General features: G+C 40.3%; 1 protein-coding gene across 4 annotated transcripts in view; it reads left to right on the top strand.

Annotated features, from left to right (window-relative positions):
* Positions 1-23,766, top strand: part of APBA2 (amyloid beta precursor protein binding family A member 2) — a 97,113-nt gene that overhangs the window by 118 nt on the left and 73,229 nt on the right. For 3 of the 4 annotated variants that reach the window (XR_003530051.1, XM_027657567.1, XM_027657570.1), the window contains exon 1: positions 1-68. The gene's annotated coding sequence lies outside the window, so the exon portion shown is untranslated. The remainder of the gene's footprint in view (positions 69-23,766) is intronic. The other variant, XM_027657568.1, reaches the window with a different exon arrangement.

The following is a 23,766-nucleotide window of genomic DNA, read 5'->3' on the forward strand; positions in this document are numbered from 1 at the left end:
CGGGATCGGCACCGGGATCGGCACCGGGATCGGCACCGGGATCGGCACTGGTACCGCGCGGCTTCGCGGTAAGCACTGGCACCGGGGGCGCGGGGTGGGGGACCGGCCGGGGTCGGCGCGGGCACCGGCGGCTCAGTCGGGGGTGGGGCGGCAGAACCCCCGCGGGTCCCCTCGGGGGAGCCCCCGCCCCGCGCCAGCCCTAAATTGGGCCTGGGGGCTGCCCCCACCACGAGCGGCTGCTCCCGCTTCATCCCCATCCCCATCATCTCCATCCCCATCCCCATCATCCCCATCCCCATCCCCATCCCCATGTCCATACCCGTCCCCTGATAGCCGAGCTGCCCGCGAGCGGACGGGGAGCCGGGGTGCGGGGGAGCCCCGGGGCACGGCGGAGTGGCCGCGGCCGGGGTCGGGGTTGGCGGCGCGGGGTCCGGCCCCGGGGGTGCCCGCCCGGCGCCGCCGTGCCCGGGGAAGGTTCGGGTGGAGGCGATGGAGGGCCGGGCGGCGGCCCCGCTCGGTGCCCCCGGCCGGCCCCGGGCTCGGCCCGGCCGCCCCATGCCGGGGGGACCGGCCGTGCAACACCCGCATCGTGTCAGTGTTCTGCGGGAGGGCGGGAGGCTTCAGCCCCTGTTCGTCTTAACGGGAGTCAAAAGGAATGCGAGAGGAGCCCTCCTATAATGCAGCACCGCTCGGAGTTTGTATTCGTTTCTGATTTCATGCCTCCACTGTAGCAAAGGCATCGGAGCCTTTGATTCACTCTTTTCCCGTTCCCTTCATCATGAGGTCTGGAGAGAAAAAGCTGCTCCGTTACAGATACTTGATTTTTGTTGGTATAAACAGCATGAGACATTATAGCAAGGTCTGTTTGCCTCTTTTTGAACAGTTTTCTGAATATGTATGTTGGTGGTGGCTTGTATTGCCGTAACAAAAGGGATGGGGGTGGGGGAAAGGGAATGCTGCGTTTGGAGCTGCATCTTGGAAAGTCAGACTGGCTTCTTTTGCCTCAACTGACAGTCTGTGTTTTCAGATTTACGTACTTTGCGTCCTCAGTGTCGTTTTGACGGTTGTTGCATGCTAGTGAGGGCATACAAAAAACCAAATTTAAATAAAGACAAGAGATCAGTCAATGTTCATAGCACAGAGATAACATGCATTGCAGTGATGCTTAAGAAAAGTCTGAAATTACTGTGAGCAGTTTGTGTGAAAAATGCAAATAGTGTTTCAGTTGTATTACCTGGTCAAGACCACCTTATAATCTCCCAGGAGGGGCTGGGAAAGTCGTTTGCAGGAGAGGTTTTTCATCTATTATGCCTGTTACCCAAGAATCCCTCATTACTTAACCAGCAGAACTGAAAAACAGAAACAACTGCTATCGTAGTTTTATGTGGTTTGTGTAAGCTACAGTATTTCCAAAATAAGGTAACTTTAAAAGAGAGGTATTTTAGTGAAATACAGTATGTGCTGGTTAACAGTTGAAAAGCAAAAAACTGAAGTTTATGTTACAACATAAGATGGCAATTTATCACTGTATAGTCCTGATTCTACTCCATATGGAACAGGGAAGAGAGAGCTTTGCTTTCAAATGCTGTTCTATGAATACTGAACTGCTAAAGTGGAAGCCATTGTCCTTATTCTGCTTGGGCCTCATAGGATTTCAGACTGCAGAACTGTCCTTGTAAACCTTGATTGATTGTAAGAATTCCTAAATTCTCTGATAGTTTAGCCCTTATCTGCACTTGGAAAGATCTAAACCTGTTTTTAAAAATGCAGTGTTGCCTCTGATCAGTAGATGCATTATTGCTTCCCCTTGATCCTCTCTCTGATGGTAAAGTGTTCTTGCAAAGGCTGTAGGTGCTCAGTTCTTTTGGTCAAAGTCTTATGATTCCAAGGAAGAATCTCGAAAACCATGTTTTGTGCAGTTACTTGATTAATCTCTGAGCTGCAGACTGGACATGAATTTAAACAAGAGCTAGATCTTTAAAAAGTGACCTTTACTTAAGGCTGTGAACATGAGAAACCACTTCAAGAAGCATAATTTTGCTGTCTCTCCAGCTGTTCTGATAAGAATATTTGCTAAGAAATAATTTGTGAAAATGCCATGGTTTAAACATCTTCCAGTTTATATTCCTGTGCTGAGGATATAGAAATTAACAAGTGATCTGTTCCAAGCTACTAGCTCAGAAACTCAGAGAGAGGAATATGGAAGATGCTGGTTTTGTTCAGAACAAAATCTTGGTTGTGGCCTTTGAACATGTCACTGTTTAGATGCTTCTGCAGACTTTTTATATCCATCCCCCTTGTAATCTGTGTTTAAATAAACAGGGCAATTATTTCATGCTTTAAGATACTGCACTGGTAGAGGCTGGGGAGCAGCCCTGCCAAGAAGGCCCAGAGGTCCTGGTGAATGGCAATCTGCACGTGAACCAGCCACATACCCTGGCAGCACAGACAGCCAGGAGCATCGTGGCCTGTATGAACAACCATGCAGCCAGGTCAAGGGAAGGGATTATTCCCCTCTGCTCAGCATTCAGTAGACTGCATTTATAATCCTGGGTCCAGTTTTGGTCCCCCCAGTACAAGGTATTAATGAACTGGGGTTTTATGGAGGCCACTAAAGTGTCTGGGGCTGGAGGCCAGGCTCTGTGAGGAGAGGGTGAGGAAGTGGGGCTTGCTCAGTCTGCAGAAAGGGAGGCTTTGGGGGGGGCTAACAGCATCTTCCAGTACTTATAGAGAGGTCTTCAGGGAAGTGGAACCAGACTCAACACAGTGCTTTGTGGCAGAGAATGAGAGGCAAAAGGCATATGTTGAAATGAGAGGTTCAGACTGGATGAAAGCAAAATCTCTTGCCCCGCAAGCACAGTCATACATGGGGACAAGGTAGCCCAGAGAGGTTGTGTGGTCTCTTGTCCCTGGAAGTTTTTAAGACCAGGCTGGATAATTCCCTGAGCAAACTGCTCAGGCCTCACAGATGACCCTGGTTTGAGCAGAATATTGGACAAGAGACCTCTGACTTTCTTTGGAACATGAATTGTTATGATCCTATGAGGAGCTACATGCTTGTGCATATCCAAACGTGATACAAGAAGTCAGATTTTTTTTTTAGAAAGAACTAGAGCTTTCATTCCAGGACTAATCCATGCATCTCAGTAAAGATGGAGTGTAATATCAGTAGGATACATTGGCTTCTATTATCTGTGTAACCGTACATTACTATTAGTACAAACTAATACCTTACTATAAGCTTCCCAAGGAAGACGTATTTGCTTGAAATATTTTTATTTCAATGTAGATACAAGCATACTACTTGCAATCAAGAGCTTTCCTATCTGATATTTCTTGGCACTCCTGCAAGGCAATTAAAGCCTTGCAGCATTAGTGCAAGAGACATAATGGCAGTTCTAGCTGGAGAAAATAAAGCACTGATGCAGTTAGGTGCACTTCACAAGAGGAAGAGCTGAAAGCCGAATCAGAATTCGCTGGTTTTTAGACTCAAAAAAACTTGCAATTGCTGAGTCAAATGCTCATTATAAGTACTTTAGATACTTGCAAATGCTTTTAGTCTACTGGGAAGAGTATTATATGTAAGACTTCACTTTTTTTCCTGAGGACCCATTTTCCCATGAGAGCTGTATGAAAAGCAGCTCAAGAAAGCACCATGTGATTATTGAAGTGTTCAGTACTTTAGGCTTGTGTTGTCTGCAGGAGCTGAACATGCAGCAGTTAGGCTTTGTTATGGCATCCATGGAAGAGGGCTTTCATTCCAGTTCTCAGTTTTGTCTGGACTTAAGTCTTATCTTGGGTAATGATACTATTTTTCAGAATAAAGGTCTTACACAACTGGTAAAACCATGCTTAGAATGAACGGTTTGTTTCTGATGCTGGTAGGTAAATGCACTGTCATTTGAGTACCACATTCCTTTTTTGTTGCAGTACTTACTGTCTTCATTCACCTGCTGCAGCAGAGGCAGGTGATTTGCACTTCAAGAAGAGTAAGTTAGAGCTGAGCAAAGACTGGCACAGAAAACTCTGGGATTCACAGGTGCTTCCACCTAAGCGAAAGAGGAAGGGTAGAAGCCCTGTAGGTAGGGATGAAAAGGAAAAAGTGTCATTCCTCTCAGATGATAAGGTTACATGAAATACTGCTGGAGATGCATACTCTGAAGTATACTCATGCATGAAGGGATCATTTCCTTTTGAAATAGAAGTAAATGAAAAGGAAAGGAAAGTTGGCAAAAAGATATACGAAATATGTCACTTACAACCAGTGGGAGGTTTGGAGTTGAGATAAGGATTTTCAAACAGTACTTCTGCAGTGCAGACATTCGCTGATACCAACCTGGGCTGCCAGTGGGAACTGCATGGAGGAGTATCTTGGGACAGTTGTCTGTTTTGAATTATTAAGATGGAGTTTCCTTCTGAATATAGCCCTTCTGTTTACAGGGTTAGTAATGAAGATTCAGCCACAAGGGAATAACTTGTTATTGCTTTATTACTTAAAAGGCAGATTGAGTATTTCCATTCTGTTAATTGAATGAAGTAGATTTTGAACTTTGTTTTGAACACTGATATTAGGAATATTTCTGAGCATATTACTAACTAGCATTATTTCCAGATTTCTGTCTTTCGCTTTCTGAGAGATCTTCCTCATGGATGCACTTGTCAGCTACAACCTTTGCAGAAGTTCCTCTCCCCAAGTCAATTGTACAGTTACCATGATCATTTTCAAAGAGTGAAATCTGCTGGTTTTATTCCTGAAACATTTCTCCAAGAGAGAGGCCTGGTCTTGCAAGTTTTTCTTGAGTACATCATCCACCTTTGTATTAAGGATTCACAGGATCTGATCCATGAAGATTTAGTGAAAGTCTTACAGAGCTTAGATTTAGCTAAGGAGTGGTCACAGTGAGCATGTTCACTTCTTCTTGAGTATAGCAACATCTTAAAAAAAACCAACAACAAACAGCTCACAGCCCAACCTAGTAGTTTAGCAACACTAACCATGAGTGGGGACACAGTTCTGGGGAGTGTGCAGGTCTAAATGCTTGACCACAGGAGTCCAGAATGCTGAGTGATGTTATGTAACATGGGAACACAGGGCTTTTTGAGTTCACTTACATTTTCTCCAGTAAGATACTTTTCTTGCAGTGACTGTAGAAGAGTCATCTCTGCTTTCCAGTTGTTCCACTTTGGATTTGTTGTGAGTGACAGCCAACTGATTATCTTAGCATGACACTGCAGGGTTCTCTGGGGGATTTAGTGGATAGTAATTCCAGTAAAAACTGAACAGAAAATTGATATTTTAGCAGATAAACAGTGATGGAGAATTCATGTTCTTGTGTATAGACTTTCATCATTCCATCTCACTGAGTCCACAGAAAGAGTCTCATTTAGCTGAGATTTTAGGAGTGACATCAGAATGATCCCCTGGGATCAGTGTGGTCTCGTCCTCTGGATAAGCAGCTGAAGAAGGAAGCATAGGAATAAATGTAGAAGACCTTGCATATCTTCAGGTAAACCTTAATTGCACGCTATAAACTAGCAACAGTCAGCAGTGACCATGTCACCTCATTCCTCACAAAAATAGTGTACCTTTCTGTGGGAGAATCACATGGACAGATCTCTTAAGGGCCTCTGGAAGGGGCTCTTCAAGGCATCATGCCATGCAAAAGACCACTGGTGTCAGGAAAATGACCCTGTAGCACCCACAGATCCTCACTCACAGATTAAGATCAAAGATTAAGCCATTGCAGCATTTCACACTGAGGAAGAAGCAAAGTGCATCAAAACCCTTGTGGAACCAACTCTTGCTGTCACGAAGCATTTGTGACAGAGAAGGGACTTTTGAAGTGGTTATGTTAATGAAACACAGAGAAAACTCATCTACATGCAGGAGATACCTGGACACCTGTAAGTACTGACTTACTTTAGGAGTTTGAACTGATCAGAGAAATAAAATTAGCATATTGGAAAGCAAGAGAACATGGGAGGAAGGCAGGAAGGAAAGAAAGAGGGGAAACAACAGCATTTGGTGGTGATAGTGGTATGTCTGTATATCAAAATTCTCAGAGGAAGAAGAGGAAGGAAGAGGAATATTTGAAGTGTAGATGTTTAGGCAGAATTGGGGAGCCAGAATGAAGCATAAGCTGCAGTTGCAAAATCAAGGTGATACCTCTCTCAAATTCTCTAAAACACAAGTTTATGGAATCATCAGTGTGTTATCTGCACTAAATGAGGATAAAAAGCTACCAAGGAGCAAAAAATTCAGTTTCTATGTCTGTCTGCTTTGGTGCTCAATTATTCCAAACCCCTCCAAACAAATATTTTTAAACAGCAGTTTTCCCCCTCTATACAAGCCATAACCCAGGGTGAGAAGCACAAGTTCTAAAGGGACAGCACCTATCTAAACAGTAATATTAGAAAGTCCCAGAAAGAGTAGCTGTGTTTGGCATTCAAGTTCAGTGAACCAGCTTATTTTTGTGTGAAAGAAAGAAAGAGTAATAATGAAAATAATATTCCCACAATGCCCTTCACCTATTTACTGCCCTTCATGCACTACCCAGAAACAAAAGTGCTTGGGTGGACTTTCTGTCACCCAGTGCCAAGACCAGAAGATTAGAAGTGCTACTTAACTTTGCCTTTTCCTGCCCCAACAAAATGGTGATATATTCCTGGGTTACTGGATTAACTGAAGAGAGTGGGTGTTGCACAGACCAGATTCTGTTCTAGAATTGACGTAGGGTTTTAATTCCTCTTTTTTCTGCTATCACTGAGAGTGAAATGACATCAATGAATTGGCAATTCTCTCTAGAATCACTGATGCCAGCTACCACCAAAACTTATTTCAGTGCAAGGGCAAGTGCACCCTTTTGGTTTAGTCAAATCTTGAAATCGGTCTCAAATCTCACTGTGAAAGCCAAGAGATGACTTTTCAACACATCGGGGGAGTGCCTGGAGATGGTATTGCTTGCTTCTCGTGCAGAAGCAAGATTGCTTCAAGGCTGCTATGCTCCTCAAATCCATACCAAATCTCTCTCCTGGGAATGAAATCTTTAATGTTTTCTTCTAATCTGCAGCTTTTCTGTCTATTAAGGATGGCCATCCTGACTGATACCAGGTTTCACAGGGTTGCTGTGCTGTCTTGAGTTTTAAAGATGACTACAACTACTAATAGATGAATGATCACAAAGGCAGTTACACAAAGAACAGAAATATTTCTACTCTTATAAACCAATCCAGTATATAAAGAAGAGACTTGCCTGGTTCCCAGTTCTTACTATGCAGCATAGCACGTTGTTGCCATGCTACCAGATTGCTTGCCTTGATGTTTAAATTTACCCTTAACAGATTTGTATTTAAAAAGAACGAACAGTAAAAAGAATGCTAACAGTACAGCAAAATATAAAATAACCTGACAAGATGTAAGCCTTGTCACTGATTTATGACAGATTTTTATTTTCTTTCCTAAATAAACCCCACCATCACAACAAATCTCAGATATGAATGAACCAATGAGACACGGAAAAGTTCTGTCTGGGAATGCAATAAAGGTTTATATCAAGGGAGGAATGTTAATTGTGGTTTCCATACTTAACAAAAATGTGCACTTTGCCTGCCTCACTAAGTACCTCTTGCTGTCCTCATAGTCTCTGATTTACCACAAAGGGATATCAGAGTACAATGATATTTTCTTGTTATTGCTGTATTGTAGATGATAAAAGAATGTTATATATATATATCTTTATATGTCTATATAGATATATATAGATATATAAAATGTCCTTTAGGCACAAAATACTGTGTTACTGGAAGACAGCTCTTGATTAGAAATAAGGCAGCTTTAAAAAGAAGCTTACCCCTGTGATATTCTTAGCCAGTCAATCAGTGTGGCTTTAATTATGTAGAAGTATTTGACATGTTATGGCCCAGGAGATAAGAGCTGTTGCATACTAGATGAATGAAAGGGAAGGAATTCTGTTGGTGACTAGAAATTCCATGCTCAGTGCTGCATTAGAGACATAAAATGAGCACTGGAGGGGAACACTTCCTAGTAAATACTGATTTGCATTGCATTTCTGATTCCAGCATTATGAATGTTGTTAGTAGCAGAATCCTTCATTCCTGGTTAATGACTAGCTGCTTTCTTAATGGAAGACTTGCCATGAAAATACGTGTGTAGTATCAGGAATGTGCCTTTAAGTCAATTGTGTTGGTGGGGGGGGGGGGTTTGGTTGATTTGTTGTTTATTTATACAGCACTATTAGCCCTTTGTGACAGTATTATTTTTTTCCTGTGCATTTACCTGTATTTGTTTTTAAACTATCTATCTTATTCTTGAGCTAATATTGATTTAGCTTAGATTTGTTAACACTTTTTGGTGTTGGGAGTCCCAGGATATTTCTTGGTTTAGTTGAGGCTCCAGGTGTTGGTGTGTGAGAATCACAGCTTTGAACGTAATTTCACCTAGGCTCCAGGAATGAGGGTAATGTGAATATGTACTTCAGACGTCTGCGGACAATATGATACCTTTAAATAATTTTGGAATGCTTATCATTGGCACTACAGAAGTTGTAGTAGAAATAAGTTCCTTAATATTAACCAGCATCCATTTGAATGAGCCAAGATTGAGTAATCGGTTTTCTTTCTGATGGTACTTAACATTTTTATAACCATTCATAATAAATACAAACAAGCCAAATGCCATCCAGAGTCAGTGGTGTTACATATCTTCCTATGAGTAATGATAATCCCAATTAAATTAAAGCAGTAATTAAGGTAATGGCAGTAACCTACTCTAGGACAGGTAGATACCCTCTCAGGGTTAGGAAACCTGAAAGCTGTATATCGCTGCTCTCCCTGTGCTTTGGCACAATGAGTCCTGTCTTGTGACAGGATGAAATCCGTCCTGCCTTTAAGATGATATCTCACATCATGGGATAAACTTGTGGCTGACTGTGGCTGACAGCTGAGGGTGGCCCTGGCTGGCTGGTTCCAGCTCGTACCGTGTTGGGCCCACTGACACACTGACTGTGTCCTCAGGCTGGGCTTGGGGCAGTCCTGCTGCTCCTTCCTCCTGCCTGTGCTGGGAGCCTCGGAGGCTCAGCAGGGAGGGTTCTCTTCCTGAGCTGCATGCCAGGCTCCTGGGCACAGGAGTCATCCTGAGAGACCCTCGTGTCTCGTGAAGACAGGCCGTGGGGGAAATTCAGACAGAAACTTCTAAACGGTAAAGTTTGAAGTTTACCATACGTGTGGAACTTAGCTAAACAACACAGTAGCATCCTGAATGAAATGAAGGTGATTGCAAAAAAAAAAAAAGTCTTTATTGTAGTGGAGCCCATGAGCCAGATAAATGTGGAGCTTCTTGGTGGTTGGCATTTAAAAAGACAGCAGTAAACTGTCATTGTTCAAAAGACTGACCTATCTAAATAGACTTGGTGGTTTCGTATCTGCTGTATGCATTAATCTACAGAGGAAAAGAATACTGTAAGAACGTAAAAAAGTGGCACAGAGCCAAGGTAACCTCATATTATGGTAGCAAAAGGTTGTGAAACACTGGATTTAATCAATAATGCACAGACCAAACATCTACTGAAAACTAACTGGAAAATCTTGACTTGATTTTGATATTTAGTTGAATGTTGCTTTAACCTTCTCGTTAGATTAAAGTATGAAGAGAAAAATAATTATAAATATACATATTAAATATTTTGCCTATTTAAGTATGAATAACATGGATAAAAAGTTCTCTGGAGACTATAAAAGGATGGCTTTGCAGTTATTACACTATTTTCACTGTTATTTTCTTTACCAGTACTGTGTCACTGTGTGTGGAGTTATGCGTGTTTGGTTTTTCAACAAACTCCCCAAAGTCCACTTTATTAATTTGTCAGCTGTAGACTTAGTTATAGATTTTTAAGCTCTTTGTGGCAGGAATGTCCGCAGAACACTTAACATAATGAAATCTTGGCTAATGGACTTTTCCACAACACACATAATTTAGGATTTATTTGCCTCCAGCTGCAAGTTGTTACTATAGCAAATACAAGATGAAGAATTAAATGGAAAGGAAAATACGATGTGACTGTTCAGGGCTTGTGTCTGGTAAAGGGATATCAAAGGGCACAGCAGTTGATTATAGCCTTGCAGTGCTGGGCTGCATGTGATGGTACAGAGTTGTATCCTGCAGGGAAGCCTTTTAAGTGCCTGACCAAACCCATTGGGAAAGCCCAGGAAAGGCGTGCATGGTGTTAGGTGGTTGTTATTTTACAGTGTAGGCAGCTTCTGTTTTTAAGGGACTGTGGCATATCTTTGCAGCTGAAGTGTCTGGAATCTTTGATTTGAACTGAGTGCAGCTCAACCTCTTCCAAGACTTCAGTTTTGCTATAAGCTACAGCCTTCCCTGCGATGTTCCTGCCCCTTGGAATGTGCCACCAGCCTCAGCAGGACTAGAGTTGTCTGTCTCTGCAACCTAGGGAGTTCTAGTTACCACTAGGAGGCTGCCATGGGGTAGTTGTTCAGACTATAATAATTAAGCTTAAAAAGATGAAACCAAGTTGACTTAATGATAGAAAATTAGGAATTGTTCCAATTGTCAGAGTAATTAGTCTTCATTTGACTTTCCCAATAAACACAACTGTTTATAATAAGTAGTAGTCTTTAGGGATCATATTCTGCCAGCCATAATACTTGTTGTCATATATATATATATATATATATATATATGCAACTGCAGACAAGACATTACTTACCTTAAACCCGATACCAAAATTTATATACATGCTGCCCTGAGCATCAGTTGAAGACAAACCAATCTATTTATGAACAAGTAATGAAGTCACTGAAGAGTAGGTCTTAGGAAGACTCATACTGAGATCAGCTCAGTGGGTTAGAACACAGTGCCAGTAACACCAAGGTCATGGGCTTGACCCCCATATGGCCCATTCTCTTAAGAGTTGGACTCAGTCATCCTTGTGGGTCCCTTCCAGCTCAGAATATTCTGTGATTCTGTGGTTTACATTCTTGCCTCAGTAGCTACTCACTGCATGTTTGGTGATGAGGCATGCAGAGCACTGAACTGGAAGACTCAGAGAGAACTACAAACCAGGCTGATCTACAGTGTACCAACATGATATCTCAGTGATTTGTCAACTATTTCAGTTTTAAAGGAAAAATGTTAATTCCTGGAAGTGTTACACAAGATCATAGGTACCCTTACTGAGAACCTAGGCAATGGATGTTTACTTAATTGCATTATGGAAAATGTGATTATCTTACAACAAATAAAATAAAATGCAGGGAAAATTCTTGTTTTCACACTAGCTTTTTTATCTATTTATTTCTAAAGCTTCATTAATACTCCCCTTTGATAGCCCATATGACACAAGTAAGGTAATAGGCAGATATGGAGCATCAGGCTGCCTGTGTGTAGATGTCTTCCATGCTGCTGCCCAGCTATAACTGTTGGGTACAGCAACCTTGCCCTGCAGGAATAATGCCTTTTCTCCAATAGATCTATTACATATGGGTTTTTCTGTGCAATACCATTATTTGACATGCTGCAGTTAAGCCAGCTCTAGTCAGTCCAAAGCAAATCACTTGTTGAGGCCACCTGTAGATCTAATTAACCCTCATGGCACTGCATCTTACTCAAGCACAGGATGCACTTCCTTCTTGGGAATGGCTGAAGCTGTATTAATGCTTTTTGGAATATTGCCTAACAGTGAGTTTTCGGGGTTCTTTTAGTGTGCTGCATTGTTGCCTCCTTAGCCTGCCAGTTACTGATAGGGGAAGTCTATCTACCTGTGTGTGAAGAAAAAGAAAAAAAAGAACCCAAACCCCAGGCTTAAAGTTTCCGAGTAGTTAGGATTTTGATGGATCACTGGAACTCTCAGTGTTTCCATCTCTAGTGGAGCACAGAATGGCTGAGAGGACAAAGAAGAGAGAGCCAGCTATTGTCTCCTGTGCTTTCATGAAGTTTGTGACCATGGAGGAATGACATGCACACAGTCGAAGACTATTCAAGAGTCTGAAAAGATATAAAGAGCATATTATGAACTGCCAAAGGCTCATGTCAAGCTTTCTACCATTTCTGTTCTAATATTTGTGTTTACTTTTATTTTCATAACAAAAATACTTCAGCTTTATCACACACCTGTAGAGGGTAGGACTACAGTCTCTCAGTTATCATCATGAAAGTCCGAAAGAAAATGAATGCTTCCTCAGACTTCCAGCATGCTGATGTTGTAAGGGGAGTTATGCTCAGAAGTAATTCATTTATGGGGTTTCATCTCCCAGCAACAGACTTGAATCTTACAGATTCCATGGCATTGTTACAGATATCACATAAAATCAGGATGTCTTTTTCCAAACATGGTCAGAGACTTTATAATAAATACTCAATCTGTTCCTTTTCTTGCCAGAACCACCCAAGACATGGAGTAAACCAGTGCTTTGTTGCCCTGCTTTGTCTAAGAAAGCCTTAGTTCTTCAGTTTTGAATTTCTCCAACTAGACAAGATCCACGTGCCTCCTTTCTCTTTTACAGGCCATTAGGAGCTGATAAGACTTGTGCATCAGAGCCCAGGCAGCTAATGATGCCTGACTTCCTGGCTATAAGTGGAGTCTTTTAGACAACAGAGTTAATACCTACAGTTTCAGCAGAGGAATGTCTGTTCTGTCAAGGATTTCACTTGAAAATTGCCTGAAGATTTCTTGAAATGGATTTCTCTACTGAAAAACTTTCAAAGTAGAGTAGGCAGTCACATTTTTTTCAAAAAGTCCTTTAACTGCAGGCTAATTGCATATTTTATTTCATCCAGGATGAATGTTGTTTGTGCTCTGTGTATTATCAGAAAAGAATCAAAACTTTGAAATCTTCTGTTTAGGCAATAAAAATATTGAGGGGGGGAAAAAGGAAAAATATTAGTTCTATTCTCCAAAATGAAAGAACTGTCTTTGGTATTGCAATTTCATAGGTAGAAATCTGCATAGACTAGTAATTTGTTTATCTGCTCAAAGCTCTCTACATAATTGGCACTTTGTCATCTTCTATCTGTAAATTACAGTCAGTCATTGGGGGAGTGCCTGAGTAACCAAAAATAGGGTTAACTCCTTGCATATAAATGTAGCTACCTTCCTGGATCTAGGGGAACATAAATACAGACATAAATGCATTACTGCTCTTCAGCGAGATACTGGAAAAAAATACCTTTAATGCCATACATCTGTGGATGCTGGTAAAGCAGATAACCTGCTTGGTTCCTTTAAAATGGAATGATAGAAGTGGACTTACGAGGAAGATGCGAGTACGTAAATCACATAAAAACAAAGACAGGTTGTTACAAACAACTACAAATGAAATGGGCAAATTAGGTAACAGATTTTGTATTAAGTTTTTGACTGACTTGGTGAAGGGAAGACTCTTTTCAAATGTCATTCTTTGCATTGATAACACAACAGTAGAGACAGTTTAGATCTCAGAAAACAGTCTGGATCAACCCAATTTACATCTTTCCTAGCCTGGTACTTAACATCTGGAAATAAATCCTTAAATAGAAGTGGAAATAGGCTTTCTCTAAATATTCAGCCTACTAATTAACTAAGATCTGAGTCCTTCAATTTACAGAGCATTTGTGTAAGTGCTTGGTAATTTTTTGGAAACCAAAAGATCTCTCTGTACAACATACAAACTAAGCTGTGAGAATCAAAGTTCAAAGGAACTGCAACATCCTAAATGCAAAACTCCACCCACCCTAATTGAGGATGAAAGATTATATCCTCACTTAAAATATGTTGGTTACTGTGGATGATCCATCCATAGCTGCTTTTTTTTTAATGGCCTTAAATAATGTGCTCAAATTTGCATTGCAAATTGTAGGATGGTTGGCTGGTTTTCTTTTCAACCAAATCAAGTCAGTTCTGCCAAGGTCCTCTGTATCCAACAACCCAATAGTGAAGAGCATTTTGGCCACCTTGTTTTTCATCTTTTGTTTGCTTAAATTATTTTCTGTTGAGCATAAGGGACAGATTTTTATAAGTTCACTGTTGGGTTTCACAGATGTAGGTTTAAGGAGATTATTTATGCTTTAGGATTTAACATCTACCAACATGCTGTTTATTTGCCTGATATCACTAGGGACTAGTTTTTTCATTTGCAGTTTATAAATCCTCATTTTCAGACATTCAGATTTTCAGATAGCTGGATATTTGAAACATCCTGCAGTTATTAATATCACAAATTTTATCTCAGATGAACTAATAGTGTTTATTCAACCAACGTTATATATGATAGATCCAGGGTTTTGTTTTGTTTTTAAAGTTAAACAGAATGGGTAAAGCTAACCCAGTAGCTTGTTGAGGATCACCTTGGGAGCCCTCCTTTAGTTTGATGCATGTTTGATGAGGACTGCAGTTTTCTTGTGCCCTCTACTGATAAATTCAGTGATTAGCCTTCCAAAAGGACAACAGCTGAAGCTCAAAAGCACTTATCCAATTCTTTTTCCTTCCAAAAACCTTGCATCTGGAATGAAGAAGTCAAACCTGTGCTCTGTGGCCTCTGTGTGAGGTCCCCAACCCCTGGCAGAGGTGGTAAATGAAGATGTGACCGAGTCTTATGTCAGCCTCAGATAAGTGACTGCAATGGGCTGTGGTGGCTCATCCGGAGCCTTGCACTCCGTGCAGACAAGCCACTCGTACTCCTGCAGGAGCAGCTCCATACAGTGTTTGGATATATAAGCCCTTTATTCCCTGTAGCAGTGTAGACAGTGAGATCCACCATTCCCTTCCAAGCAGTATTCCTCAGCTGCACAGTCTGGCAGCTAGTGCTGGGGCTGCTTCCCCTGCCCCATTCCGCTGTGTCCTGTCAGATTGTACCGGGGACAGAATTGTCAGGGCCAGAGAGAGCAGGAGCTGGCTGAGATTTGCCAAGCAATAAGTGATATCTTTCTCATGAAGCAGGATGCTTAAAACATTAAAATGCAAGAACAGAAGGTGAAATGAAAATGTGAGCCTTGCTTGAAATGTCTGAGTTAGCTAAATCTCTGTGCTGCTTTCAAAGCATATTGCCTATTCTTTTATAATTAAAGCTTGAAAATGTTTTATGTGTGCTGCAGTGATTGACTTCACAACAAGAAAGAAATTAAAAATGAGAGAAAGCTTCATAATAATTAATAATATTATGTTAGAAATTTGACAGTAACCCTGTTTCTTTCTCAGTGGTTTTCATCCTATTCTTGGCAAGCATTTTCTGGTGCTGTGTTCCCTGTACTATGAGAGCCATTCTGGATTGCTGACAGGCTCAAAACTCAAGCAGTTTGTAGTCAAATGACCAGATGCCTTTATTTGATCACTCTGGGCTGGAATGCTGTGAGATACCAAAATGCAGTCTAACAATTTACAGAGAGGCTGCAGTCACCCCTGTGGTCCTACCAACAGCTCATCCTGTATACAGTTTTCTTTAAACTGTGAAAAACCAACAGAGGACAGAATTTCCCCTTTCAAGTTTTGTTATGTTTTCGTTTCTACTGAATAAAAAATGTGAATTGTGTTATACTGCAATTTTTGCAAAATAATGCGTCTTAAGCGTATTTTGGTACTGCCAAGTGACCCAAGATCATTAGTATTTCATGGAACTTCCTTCCCCTGTATTAAAAATTAATACTTTCTCTATCTTCTCTGACATTCAAAGGCTAGAAAAATGAAGATAAACCTGAAAGAAGACTACGAAAGAGGCAAATAGTTGCATATCATTTCGGCACCTGTGCAAAGGTCATTTTTATGCACTAGAGAGCTGCAAGGTGCTGAAAGAGAAAACCTGCAGCAGATAAGGAATGTTGTAACAGGCAAGGCCAGAGGCAGAACCTCTGGATCCATCTGCTGTCCTCGTGGGTAAAGTGGGAAGCTTCAACAGATATTGCAGAGCAACTAGGGAAAAAAAATAACTTCCCTCCTAGAACTGGCAAATTTCCCCATTACACAACATGCACACGGTGCTGTGCTCTGACAACATAATCTGACCTTGAAAAAGTCAGAGCGTTTTTCACAAACCTCCAGAAAATACTCTCTGCATGGAAAGGTGCTTGATTGTTTGCATTTAAAAGAGGACTCATTATTCCAGGTGATGTCTGAATTTAATTTTTTATATTTCAGTGGTGGTTATTAAAATTGCTGATACAGATCTCTCCAGTTTTCGTACAGTTGCAGCTGATCCAGACTAGATTTACTGTTTTGTTTCATAGTTCTGCTGAAGCTTTGAATGAGATCTGTTCATTGGGCGTCTTGTACTACATACAGAAGTACCCCTAGGGCACTGTATAAATTAATATTCCATCCATGAATGTAGCTAGTAGTTAATTTATCATTTGGCAGTGAGAAACAAGAGACCAGATTACTGATTAATTATAATGAAGCTGAACAGAATGCTCACGTGTATGCCGAAGCAGAGTATTAATATACTAGTGATGGCCTTTGCAATCTGCAGCCTGTTTCTGTAGTGTTAAATCTAGCAGTTTAAAAAAGAAATAAGAATTGTGGTAAATAGTACCAGTGTTTTTAGCTTAGCTAATTAAAATTTTATGACTGGGATAGAAGATTTGAGTTTATGGCATCTTCAGGTTTGGCATAGGGAAATAAAAGAATTCTCAAGAGTTGACTTCTCCTATAACCTGTCATATCTTATTATGCTGTTTTCGATGCTGTCTGATTTGAAACAAAACAAATGTATAATTTATTCCTCACGAAAAAGAAAAGGAAAGGGAGCCCAGGAACTGCAGCCAGCAAGTACATCTGAAATAATACCATGATAGCTGTGAGTGACTGTTAGGAGCAATTGCATCCAATGATCATCCTAAAAATAATGAGGTCCTGCCACCTGGGAAGAAGCTTCAGAAAAACAGCAGAAGGAATATTCATGAATTACAATAATTACCTGATATATAGTTATCAAATGCAGTCTAGATAAACACAAGAATGTGCTCTTTTAAGGACGTAAACAAAAAGAGGAATGAAGGAATCTGGGGGGGCTGTGCAGTGTCACAGGGCCATAGACAGCCATGTGAAATGTGGCACCCTTAACACTTTGTCTGCAGCAAAGACAGTTGCGTTAAGGACAGTGTTGATTAGGATTGCCTGTTAGCTTTGGGATGAGGTGTGGACATGGCCAGTAGTTAATTCTACAAACCTCTGTCAGACATTGTGGATCTAATAGAGGTGATGGCAAAAAAACCTGACAGGTTTTTACCCAGTCCTTTAATCCAGTTTCACTGCCACCATGTTTAGTTTAGACTATTCTTGGAATCTTCTACCTGTGGGAGAAATACTATGAAGAATATTGATAAAAAACAATACATAGAATTATTTAGGAATTCAGTGATTCAGGAGTACTAAACTGAAATCTTATCCAGGTGAGCAGTACTTAGGAAAAGAATAGGCTCTGGGCATGCCCCTTGCAGTCTCAGAAAGGATAAAATGCCATAGTTGGTTCACAAAGCAGTGCGCAAATTGGGCTTTCCGTTTGTCATTGTTCCACTGTCTCAGTTTAATGAGACTGAAGTGTTTTGCTAAGGAGGATGAGTTATGAGGAAGACTAAGCTCCTCCCTCTAAGCAATTGTAAATTCAAAATTAAGAGGCTCCAAAGGGAAAATGGATGAAGAGTTGGGCAGATATACTCCCGTGCATTTCTCCATAGGGGTGAGTGCCATTATCCTTAAACACCCAGAAGGAAGCAGCTTAGGCTAGAGCAGTATTGCATCCTTAAGGACATATTCCAGGTGAAAATCACAGGTGCTGAGTTTCCATGTGATAAATCCAAAGCAGAAACTCAAAGGTACTTAGTGCAATGAGGGTCTTAATATCCGAGCTGAAGCACATCGACAGGTGGGACAGATATCTTGGCATGGCTGCATGCTAGAGGAAAGCAACAACCCCCAAGCATCATGGTGCCTGCAGGTTCAAAACGCGTGTAAATCACACAGGGGCAGTTATTCCTTTTCAACCTTTCCTCTCTTTGAGCCCCACGTTGGGTGCCAGTTATGTCTCAGTTTAATGAGACTGAAGTGTTTTGCTAAGGAGGATGAGTTATGAGGAAGACCAAGCTCCTCCCTCTAAGCAATTGTAAATTCAAAATTAAGAGGCTCCAATTGAGGAAGCGTGGAAAAAGAAAAAACAACAGCCCTTTATTAAAGGATATATGTGTATTGGCAGAACAACAAAAGAACACAAAAACAACCAAACAATAATCCCGTCCCCAGAAGTCCCCTTCAAAAAGGAGCCGTTCAGGACTTTCTGCCTTTTGGCGTAATTCTAAGCACGGCCAGCAGGGGGCGCTGTTGGATCCCTGGAGGCGCAGAGCCTGCAGTGCTCAGCGTTGGCCAGCAGGGGGCGCTGTTGGGCCGCCAATGGAGATCCCCCCACCGGGAAGGGGAAAAGGGAAAAGGGAAAAGGGAAAAGGGGGCTCTTCCTGCGAACTCACACTGTCGGCAGCTGGCTCCGGCCAGGACTGCCCCAAAGGTCCCTTCGCAGAAGCGTCAAACCTCTCCGATAAAATCTGAGCAAGTCTGGGCTGGGGGCAGAACAGGACGCAGGAGAAGGGAGGCGAACCGAGGCCAGAAGCAGCCAAATGACCCGGCCGGAAACAAAGCGAACTCAAAGCCTTTCCACCCCACCACCCCCCCAGTCAGGGCAAAGGTGAAATGCCTGCTGTTTCCTGAGGAGAGGAAAAAAACCTCATCACCTCCCTCTCCGCCCCTTCCCCCTCCCCCCCATCTTTTGAGGGCTATCAGCTTGGAATGTGGGGCTGCTGGCTAGTTCCTTTGTGTGTGTCAGTCACCCTAGGCAAACACCCTCCCCCTCCCTCCTTCAACATCTTTCTTTTACAGTGATGCAGGGGAAAGAAAAAAAAAATTCCCCCTTGGTTTTTTTAGAACAAGTAAACCTATGACATCCACCCCTTAGGATTTCCTGTGTTGATCAATGGATTCAGACCAGATAATGACATGGCATTTGATACCGCTATTGTAGAGACACCTTTACCTTTAAATGGAAAGAGTCCTTTAATTCTCAGAGAGACAAGAGGAGGGCTGTGGACTCTGCTATGTGATTTTGCATCTCCTTTTAAATAAATAGCCCATACTGCTTTACTTTGGAATGGGAACATTTTTATTATCCTTAATGCTTGAAGTAGACGGGAATGACCATCTTTCACTTCCCACTCTTCTGACTAGTTTTCGTTTACTGTTATTTTCATAGACGACTCCGCTAATTACAGATCTCCTTAATGTACACTTTGATTTATAGTAAGAATAGGAATTAGGTGCCTGCAGTGTGTGCTGCTGCTCTGGAACATATATTTTGCACATTGGTACTTTGTACTGCTGTTTGTCTTTTTGTGTCCTATAATTTTCTATCAGTTATCCTTGCTTCCTAATTCCACAGAAAGCCATTTATTCCTTAATTATTCTGTTGCAAATATGTTTTAAAGACACAGCTACCTGTTTTGCCGATATGCTGCTTATACATATGCTGCATTTTTGCCTCTCTTTAATCAGTTACTTCTTTAACTTCCCCCAGACCTCAGTGCTCTGTACGGATGTAAAATAGAGCAGTCATGTTAGGAAGTGTCTTTATTGGGTTAGTCAGCTAATTCCTCTGCATCGTGTCAGGATTTCAGTGGTAAAGAATTATGAGGAAAAGGCTTAAATTTACTTGAGCTTAAATGAAAGGTGAAAAAGTACAGGCAAAAAAATGTCATTTAGATCAGGCTTGTCCTGAAGAAACAAGATATGCTGTCTAGAGGCTGCAGGGCTGCAAGAGTGTAGTTGTAGTCTATCAGGCTGGCTGAGAACTGGAAATAGCGTTCTCCTTTGTCATGCAGTATCATCAAATCAGATGCAGATTTGCAGACCTGCACAACAATGATTAGGTGTCAACAAGTATTTTTACCCTGCACAGAGTGTAAACAGTAGTAGTCTAGGGTATAATGTAGTGGATTTTTGCCAGTGTTTCATTTATTGACTGCAACTGGTGACATGCAGTGATTTTCTATGCAGAGCTGCAGCTGTTTTATTTATTTCTAACTGCTTGCCATAAATGTTTTTCTGGATGCAAAGGAAATCTTTCTCAAGATGGCAGCTAACAATCAGAAAACAGTGGGTTTGATAGTTTGAGACCTACTTAGGTGCTACTCATCAGCCCTTTGAGCCATTTTAGAGCCTTCAAGTTTCACTACTGATGAAGTAAAGGTGATACTACTCATACAGTTAAGGGTTTGCAGGCTTGGGCTTTGGCATGACTGAAGCACTAGCATTTATTTTTAATAAGGTGCTCTAGTCCTTTTGTGCAGACCTATGAAACGTTTGTTCCCCAGACTCCTGCTTCACAGTTTATAGCAATGTGTTTGGGCTGCAGTTGGGGCTGAATAGACAAATGAAAATAAATAAGGATAGCTTGTCATTATGATTTCAAGTTAAACTGATGAAACTGAATTATCTTTGTCTAGACTTTTAAAATTTGCAGTGACTACAGTAATATGTATTAGAGACAAATAGAACATTTTGGAAGGGATTTTGAGAGACATCATAGTCTTAATAGGTTACAAACAACTGATGGTGCATTCAGAGCTACTCAGAACTGATCTAAGAGAATTACATGAATTTGAGGATCTCCAGTTTAATATCTGTTCTTCCACATAATATACATGGGCATCATTTACTTACTAATACTTGTATGATGTATAGGAAGGTTTATTTCTTACTTCAGTTTACTTCCAAGATCCCTTTCTCTTACTTCAAATCCATCCCTTTCTCTTGAACTACACTTGGAATCCGTACCCCCAGCATCATTGATGACATAATTGATTTCTGGAAAATGTTAAGCAGACTAATTAATTTATCTTAAAATTTCATTTAAGTTCAATTATATGTTGACTTTAAGTGTCTTTTATGTATAACTTTATGTGTGTGTATATTTTCATCAATTCTGTTACAAAAATGATGATAAAGGGATAGATGTATGAATTACCCTAGGAAAAATGAATCGTGAGCTCTCAGGTACAGACAAGGCTTTCTGTACCAGACTGCTGTGCTAACTACGGGGAAGTGGAGTCCATGATTTTGTAAGAAAATTACTAAGGTATTTAGAAAGTGAGAATAAAGCTGGCTGTAAACTGCAGTAGGTGTCACAAGCTAGCTCCCTAAGGAATTTAAAGAATACTTAAGGTGCCAACTATGTCACCTTGAAATTAAAGTTTTGTGATTCTACAATTAGAAATGTTCAAGTAAGAAAATAAGTTTATGGCAAAATACATATTCCTCAAATGTTTTTATGCTACTGGTATTTTTAAGAATCCTTCTAGTTAAGAGAATATAATAGTTATGTTATTATAAAATTATATTCTTGACAGTCTCCAGACATTGTCTAAATACTTTGTGTAGTGGAAAATAGCAGTTTTATTGAGGAAATACAGTTCTCTAGTGGATGTGTTGTCCAGTAGTGTAACAAATATCCAAGTGTAGTAATCAAAGAAATTAAGAGATTGATCAGGATTTGTGTACAGTTAAAAATTTACATTAACTTCTTACCTAGAATGAATGTTAAGTCAAGTCACAAATTGCTTTTCCTAACAATAGGTAAAATACCTGTTTTACTAGATACCAGCATGTATCTAGTAGACACAGTGTCCACTAGAGTGTACAATGTCTACTATGTTCATTTTTGGTTTCTTTGTTCCTATGTGTGTCTTGCTTGGCAATACAATGTTTTATGGCTGAGTTCCTGCTGAAATGTATCTCAAAAAAATTGCAGTGAAATGAAAAAAAAAAATTGGGAACTTAATGAATGAAGTATATACTCATTCACTGTAAATTCAAATTAAGTCCAGTAATGTCTCTAATAACTTGGAGAAAATCAGTCCTCATCACCTGAGTAAATATGCCAATGGTGGAATAAGGATAAACCCTTCCTAGGAATTGTGTCATATATCTGTAGCCTTTTTTTTTGTAGGGATCTTATTTCACTTTTCAGATTTCAAATGTTATATTTGCTGAAGTCTTATGTGCTTAGATGCTGTACAGACTATTGATTTTGTTCTCCCTGCTGCAGCTGATAAAATGGATGAAAGCATACGGTGATGGTAAGACTAGAGATTCTTCGTCTTCACAGCACTGTGCAGATACTGGTTCATTAATCACCCCAGCAGTGTTACAAAATGGTTAATTATCCTTATTTTCACTTATCTAAAAAACTTTTTTTCCTCCTAAAACAGAATACTGCAATTGGCACAACCAAAATTTTGATAATCTGTATTTTTTAGCATCTGGGACCTCAGAGTGCTGTACTTCAATTAAATAATTACATATAAGTCAAGCCAGTCATCTTAAATACTTTTAAGATGAATCGAAATAGGAAAGCAGATATGTTTTATTTTTGTGGGAAGCATATGAGAATATTCCAGTGAACAACTCAGGACTCCCATAATTCTTAAGGTCTTAAAAGTATGCTTTGTTTTTGTGCTCCATCTTTCAGCTCCAGTGGAGTAACTGATCAGAAATAAAATGTCTGCTCTTTCTATAGAATAACTAATCCACAAGTTGTCTCTTCCAGAAGCCCTTTGCTCCCCAAATTAATCACAATAATAAACCCATAATTTATTACTTATAAACAACTTGAGATATATTTGTTGTGTGAGTTCCAACTTACTCAGGACCGCTGTACAATCTCTGAAGGTGTTGGGGTTTTTTAAAGAAAAAATACCACATCCTCGTTATTGTTATTATCCAACAAACACAGGGGTTTTTTTGTCTTTTTGAAGAGTATGTCCTTTGTGGAACACCTTGGCATAGTAGCCTCTATTAGCCTCCTATTTGTAAGAGCATTAGTCCTCTATTTTGGTGGTTCCTTTATAACTTCATGCCTCAAAATGAGGATGAACAGTTATTTTCTGCTAAAATAGTATAGCACAGGTCCTTCTTCTTCTAAAAGGGAAGTTATTCTGTCCTTGACCTTTAAAATACATACTTGCTAAACCTTTATTTGAGTGAAATCTGTGGGGTTGTTCATCAGATCAGATTTGCCAGGAATCCTGAAGTATTTCTGTAAATGCTGGTGTTGAAATGCTGCTTATTAATTCCGAGTGCATCCGTGAGTTTGTGGATTAGCCCAGGAAAAGTGCTGCAGTATGGTGCAGTGGTACATCAGCTCACTGCCACCTTTGGCATTAATCCCAAGGGCTCCAGCTTATCACAACCAAGTTTTGCAGTACTTTTAAGCCCCACTGTGCAAAGGACTTGAGAAAATTAACTGATCTCTAACTGTGGATCTCAAGGACATTATAATAAAATAATGTAGTAATATAAAAATGTACAGTGAAGTATAAATGGCAAACTTTGTAATACTGTTTTACAAGAAATGCATCTCAATAAGTGGAGAGAATGTGTTTGGAATGCTGTGGAACTAAGTTAATACAGCAAGATCAATTAGACATCATTGACCTCAGAGGCCTATTTAAATTACTTCAGAAGGAATCATTAATATCTTGAGTACAGCTTCTAGGAAACATGCTGTATTAGCTGTAGCTTTCTTTCACAGACTTTTAATAACTGAACAGATAATTTACTGAGTGTGTTGTAAAAGACTGCATATCTTAAAGCAAAATAATTAAATAGAATATTAACTATTAAAAATTTTCAGTTTTAAACACAGCACTAGAAATTGTTATGTGTTTAAAACCAAATCACTTCTAAAATTTTTAGAAGACTTTGTTTCTTATTTTAGTTCTTTAAC

The sequence above is a fragment of the Corapipo altera genome, unplaced genomic scaffold (genome assembly GCF_003945725.1).
Source record: "Corapipo altera isolate COAL_440 unplaced genomic scaffold, ASM394572v1 308, whole genome shotgun sequence".
Taxonomy (NCBI): domain Eukaryota; kingdom Metazoa; phylum Chordata; class Aves; order Passeriformes; family Pipridae; genus Corapipo; species Corapipo altera.